Below are 6212 nucleotides of genomic sequence, written 5' to 3'. Positions count from 1 at the left end.
GAACCATGAGTGACCCGGAAGGCGTCAGTGCGGTAATCGAATTCTTGATTCTCGCCATACCCGTCCCAGCATGGCATCGTCGACTGTGGCAGTCGCTTCCCGTATTCTCTACCGGAGCTCTGCTACATCACCTGGTAGAGGCGATACATACACCAGATATTTAATGTGTCCCCACAGAAAAAGTCACACGGAGTGAGATCTGGTGATCGGGAGGCCATTTCATGGAACAGCTGCCCCCTTCTGTAGCACGGCCCATCCATCAATGCGACAGCTCCGTGTTCAGGTACTCACGAACTTCACGATGAAAATGCCGATTGCATTTGAGGCATCAGCCATTGCTGCTACATGTCCAAGTAGGAATATCCACTGACAGTGCTCTCGGCGAAGAAGAATAGCCAGTATAGTTTTGGACGCGACAAGGCACAAAAAAACTTTTACCTTTGGGGAATCACGCTCAAATTCAGTGCATTCGGGTGGAGGCTTTGTACCCCAGATTCGACAATTATGCCTGTTCACTTTCGAATTAGTGTGAAAAGTGGTTTCGTCGCTAAAAATTAATCGATCAACATTGCCATCCCCATTCTCATTCCATTGTTGCAACCGCGAACAAAACTCAAAACGCATGTCTTTGTCGTCGTCACTGAGCTTCTGCAATAGCTCCTTTTTGAATGGTTTCATCGACAGCTTCTGTCGCAGGACTTTCCACACTGTCACCGGCGCCTTTCCAAGTTCACAGGATACACGACGCACCGATTTCTTTGGACTCCTTAAGAATGTCTCTCGTACACGCTCCACATTCATTTCACTCACACACGCCGAGCGAGTTGGCGCAGTGGCTAGCACACTGGAGACAAGACTCGCATTCGGGAGGACGACGGTCCAGTCCCGCGTCCGGCCATCCTGATTTAGGTTTTCCGTGATTTCCCTAAATCGCTCCAGGCAAATGCCGGGATGGTTCCTTTGAAAGGGCACGGCCGACTTCCTTCCCCGTCCTTCCCTAATCTGATGAGATGGATGACATCGCTGTCTGGTCTCCTCCCGCAAAACAACCCAAACCCAACCCTTCACTCAGACTGGGACGTCCGCTTCTGTTTGCCTGGCACAAGCAACCCGTCGTAACGAATTTGTTGTGTGAGAGGTAAATGGCTTTCCTTGTCGGTGGCTTCTTACCGTACTTGGGTATAAACGTCCGTTGAACAGCTGTAGCACACTTGCTTTTGTCGAACTACAGTTATCAGGAAGGTCGCTCCGTACCTGAACTCGTAATTTTTGTGAGTAGCGCTGACTATCAGCAAATTACCAAACTACGCTGTGGTGGTATACATAAAATGAAAGCTTTCAGGGTTTCTCTTCAAAATGACATATGTATGATATCTGTACAATGTTTAGTTCTTGTGCAATAAATAATTGAAAGTGTTCCCGGATTTTATGTACACCCTGTATTTCCCTTCAGGTTGTCTCGACTTTGGCGTGAAATACATTAGCGCAGTGTCTATATTTGACAGTGCCACTACAGATCAATGCAATGTTCTTTCGGACATGCATGCATGTACGAGGGAATATTGCGTGGAACTATAGAGAGACTGTCATATGCAGACACTGCAGTAAGGTAAGAAGTTTACTGTTGTCAGGTAACAGTTTAATTCGATATCACGGTACAAACCTAACCGAAAATGTTCGCGTTTGAAGGAGCTTTATGAATGTAGCATTAACACGCGATTGTTCCTCGTGATACCCGTTTAAGAACCTGAAAAACTGTCTCTTAGACTTCTCAGAGTAGTTTTGGTTACGTGGAATATTCTTGTCCGACTCTACTTTTAATTCTGAATTTCTCACACTCCAAGCCTGAAACATTGATCCTAGTTTGTGCTTTCAGGGACGCGTCGTTCCACGGCAGACAGCGGTCAATAGCCAGCGGAAGAAATCCGCGGCAGTGCTCCGAGATGGGCTGATTGCCAGCCTGAGGGACTACTGCGCCAACGCATCCGTCCATGGCCTCAGATTCCTCGTCGATGCCGGATATCGCTTACCAGAGCGGTAAATTTACTCAAAGCAGTCAGGTCAACTTAGCGATTGTAACTAAGTGCTATAAACAATTGCGTTTCAAAGAGGAAGTGCTACAATGAAATCTGCAACGAAAGTGGTAAAAATAGTGGAGCAGTAACGGAGGGGTGAGAGTTCAAATCAAATGTTCAAATGTGTATGAAATCTTATGGGACTTAACTGGTAAGGTCATCAGTCCCTAAGTTTACACACTACCTAACCTAAATTATCCTAAGGACAAACACACACAGCCGTGCCCGAGGGAGGACTCGAACCTCCGCCGGGACCAGCCGCACAGGGGTGAGAGTTCTTAATATGAATGAAGGTACAGGCAAACCAATGTGGTGCTGCTGTGTGAACGCGATGATGGTACTGAAGAATGCCGCTTCTCTAGCAGCTGTGTTCCGTAACTCTCAGGAGCAGCGAAGTGTTCCTAATGATTGGAAAAAAAAGCACAGTTGATTCCCGTTTTCAGGGTCATCGAACAGCGCACAAAACTATGGGTCTATACCTCTGACATCGGCTTGTTCTAGAATTTTGGAACAAGTTTTATGTTCGCGTGTTATGACGTTTCTGGGGGCCGAAAACCTTCTCTGCAGGGATCAACATGGGTTATGAAAACTACGAACACGTGAAACCCAGCTCTCTCCGTTCTTCAACGAGACCCATAAAACAGTAGATACCGACGCCCAGGTACTCGGACATGCCGCGTTCCTTGACCTGCGTAAGGTGTTCGAAAGAATTCCTCACTGCCGCCTAATGAACAAAATACGAGCGTACGGCGTATCAGACTGACTGTGTGATTAGAGTGAAGAGTTTCTAACAAACGTAGTGGTCAACGTCGGAAGTTCCAAGTGGCTTTTGCGTATGATCCTGTTGTATACAGAGAAGTCGCAAAGCTAGGAAACTGTAGTGAAATGAAGGAAGATCGGCAGAGGTTGGACGCAGGGTGTAGGGATTGGCAATAGACTCTCAACGTAAGGAAATCGAAAGTATTGCGTATACGTAGACAAAAAGACCTCTTATTGAAACTTCCTGGCAGATTAAAACTGTGTGCCAGTATGCGGGACAGCTTCTGTGAAGTTTGAAAAGTAGGAGACGAGGTATTGGTGGAAGTAAAGCTGTGAGGGCGGGGCGTGAGTCGTGCTCGGGTAGCTCAGTTCCTTGAGCACATGCCCACGAAAGGCAAAGGTCCCGAGTTCGATTCTCGGTCCGGCACACAGTTTTAATCTGCCAGGAAGTTTCATATCAGCGCAAACTCCGCTGCAGAGTGAAAATGTCATTCTGGAAACATCCACAAGGCTGTGGCTAAGCCATGTCTCCGCAGTATCCTTTCTTCCAAGAGTGCTAGTTCTGCAAGGTTCGCAGGAGAGGTAGGAGACGAGGTACTGGCGGAATTAAAGCTGTGAGGACGGGGCGTGAGTCGTGCTTGGGTAGCTCAGTCGGTAGAGCGCTTGCCCGCGCAAGGCAAAGGTCCCGAGTTCGAGTCTCGGTCCGGCACACAGTTTCAATCTGCCAGCAAGTTTCATATCAGCGCACACTCCACTGCAGAGTGAAAATCTCATTCTGGAGTCTTCCTATTGTATCATTACACTTACTGGAAGCAGTTACTTCCTTAATGTATTTAGGAGCGATTTCAAGTGGAAATCCCCCATAAAAGTGATCGTAGGAAAGGCAGATGTCTGACTGAGATTCACTAGGAGAATCCTTAGAAAATGTAGTCCGTCAACAAAGAGGGCACATTACAAAATCCTCATTAGAGTAGTAACTGAATATTACTCGTCACTATGGGACTGTATCAAACAGGACTGACAGAGGAAATAGGGAAATCAAAAGAAGGGTATTGCGTTTTGTTGCAGGTTGATTTGGTAAGCACGAATGCGTCACGGAGATGATCAACCATCACCAGAGACAGATACTGCAAGAGACGCCTTCTGCATCACGGTGTGGTCTACTGATAAAGTTCCGTGAGCGTACGTTCCTGGAAGAGTCAACAAATATGTAGTCCCTTCCTACACATATGAAGATAAATTAGATTTGAAACCACGCGGAGGATTACCGGCAATCTTTCGTCGACGAACCGTTCGCGACTGGAACAGGGAAAGGGAGAAATGACAGTGGTACACGGAGTACCCTCCGCCACACACCGCAAGGTTGCATGCAGAGATTAAATGTACAAGTAAGTGTGTATGTAGTTGTAGAAGGTTTCAAACGGTGATGCACCTTTTTGCCTAGTGACTTTATGCGAAACAGTAGGTCATACACGTCTCGTAATCAGAACGGGCAATGATTTAATTGCTGATGTAACTTTTCAACGGTATTATTCACCAGTGTAAGTCATAATGATACAAAAATTCGATTCAACCTTATGGCTTGGTCCGTGATGTCACACCTGTGAATAACCCGCGTCGTGTTTACATGATGTTAGGAGCACATGCTGTAGTGAGATTGACGATTGTAGGGGCTCTAGCACTAAGTATTATCCTGATAAACAGACAGGGCTCACTCACTTGCTCCGTTCTATCGGTTACGTACGGTACAGGCTTTCAGAAAGAAATTTCTGAAAATGTAAACCTGGAGCACTGCATTTTATGGGAGTGAATCATGAGTTGCGGAAAACTGGAACAGCAGAGAATCGAAGCATTTTAGCTGTAATGTGGACTGATACGGTAACAAATGATGAGGTTCTCCGCAGATTCGGCGAAGAAAATTATATCTACATCTATATTTATACTCCGAAAGCCACCCAACGGTGTGTGGCGGAGAGCACTTTGCGTGCCACTGTCATAACCTCCGTTTCCTGTTCCAGTCGCGTATGGTTCGCGGGAAGAACGACTGCCGGAAAGCCTCCGTGCGCGCTCGAATCTCTTTAATTTTACATTCGTGATCTCCTCGGGAGGTATAAGTAGCGGGAAGCAATATATTCGATAGCTCATCCAGAAACAAACGCTCTCGAAACCTGGACAGCAAGCTACAACGCGATGCAGAGCGCCTCTCTTGAAGAGTCTGCCACTTGAGTTCGGTAAACATCTCCGTAACGCTATCACGCTTACCAAATAACCCTGTGACGAAACGTGACGCTCTTCTTTGGATCTTCTCTATCTCCTCTGTCAACCCGACCTGGTACGGATCCCACACTGATGAGCAATACTCAAGTATAGGTCGAACGAGAGTTTTGTAAGCCACCTCCTTTGTTGATGGACTACATTTTCTAAGGACTCTCCCAATGAATCTCAACCTGGTACCCGCCTTACCAACAATTAATTTTATATGATCATTCCAAATGGTTCAAATGGCTCTGAGCACTATGGGACTTAACTGCTACGGTCATCAGTCCCCTAGAACTTAGAACTACTTAAACCTAACTAACCTAGGGACAGCACACAACACCCAGCCATCACGAGGTAGAGAAAATCCCTGACCCCGCCGGGAATCGAACCCGGGAACCCGGGCGTGGGAAGCGAGAACGCTACCGCACGACCACGAGATGCGGACAATATGATCATTCCACTTCAAATCGTTCCGCACGCGTACTCCCAGATATTTTACAGAAGTAACTGCTACCAGTGTTTGTTCCGCTATCATAAGATCATACAATAAAGGATCCTTCTTTCTATGTATTCGCAACACATTACATTTGTCTATGTTATGGGTCAGTAGCTACTCCCTGCACCAAGTGCCTATCCGCTGCAGATCTTCCTGCATTTCGCTGCAGTTTTCTAATGCTGCAACTTCTCTGTATACTGCAGCATCATTCATACGAGGGCAGTTCAATAAGTAATGCAACACATTTTTTTTCTCGGCCAATTTTGGTTGAAAAAACCGGAAATTTCTTGTGGAATATTTTCAAACATTCCCGCTTCGTCTCGTATAGTTTCATTGACTTCCGACAGGTGGCAGCGCTGTACGGAGCTGTTAAAATGGCGTCTGTAACGGATGTGCGTTGCAAACAACGGGCAGTGATCGAGTTTCTTTTGGCGGAAAACCAAGGCATCTCAGATATTCATAGGCGCTTGCAGAATGTCTACGGTGATCTGGCAGTGGACAAAAGCACGGTGAGTTGTTGGGCAAAGCGTGTGTCATCATCGCCGCAAGGTCAAGCAAGACTGTCTGATCTCCCGCGTGCGGGCCGGCCGTGCACAGCTGTGACTCCTGCAATGGCGGAGCGT

At 46.8% G+C, this 6212-nt stretch overlaps 1 non-coding gene across 1 annotated transcript; it reads left to right on the top strand.

Annotated features, from left to right (window-relative positions):
- Window positions 1-3469: 3469 nt before the first annotated feature.
- Window positions 3470-3544, top strand: Trnaa-cgc. Its single transcript has one exon. It is a non-coding gene; the product is annotated as a tRNA-Ala (tRNA).
- The last annotated feature ends 2668 nt before the right edge of the window (window positions 3545-6212 follow it).

This window comes from Schistocerca americana, chromosome 3 (assembly GCF_021461395.2).
Source record: "Schistocerca americana isolate TAMUIC-IGC-003095 chromosome 3, iqSchAmer2.1, whole genome shotgun sequence".
Lineage (NCBI taxonomy): Eukaryota > Metazoa > Arthropoda > Insecta > Orthoptera > Acrididae > Schistocerca > Schistocerca americana.
The sequence above is the reverse complement of the archived record's forward strand: the minus strand, read 5'-3'. Positions and strand labels throughout refer to the sequence as shown.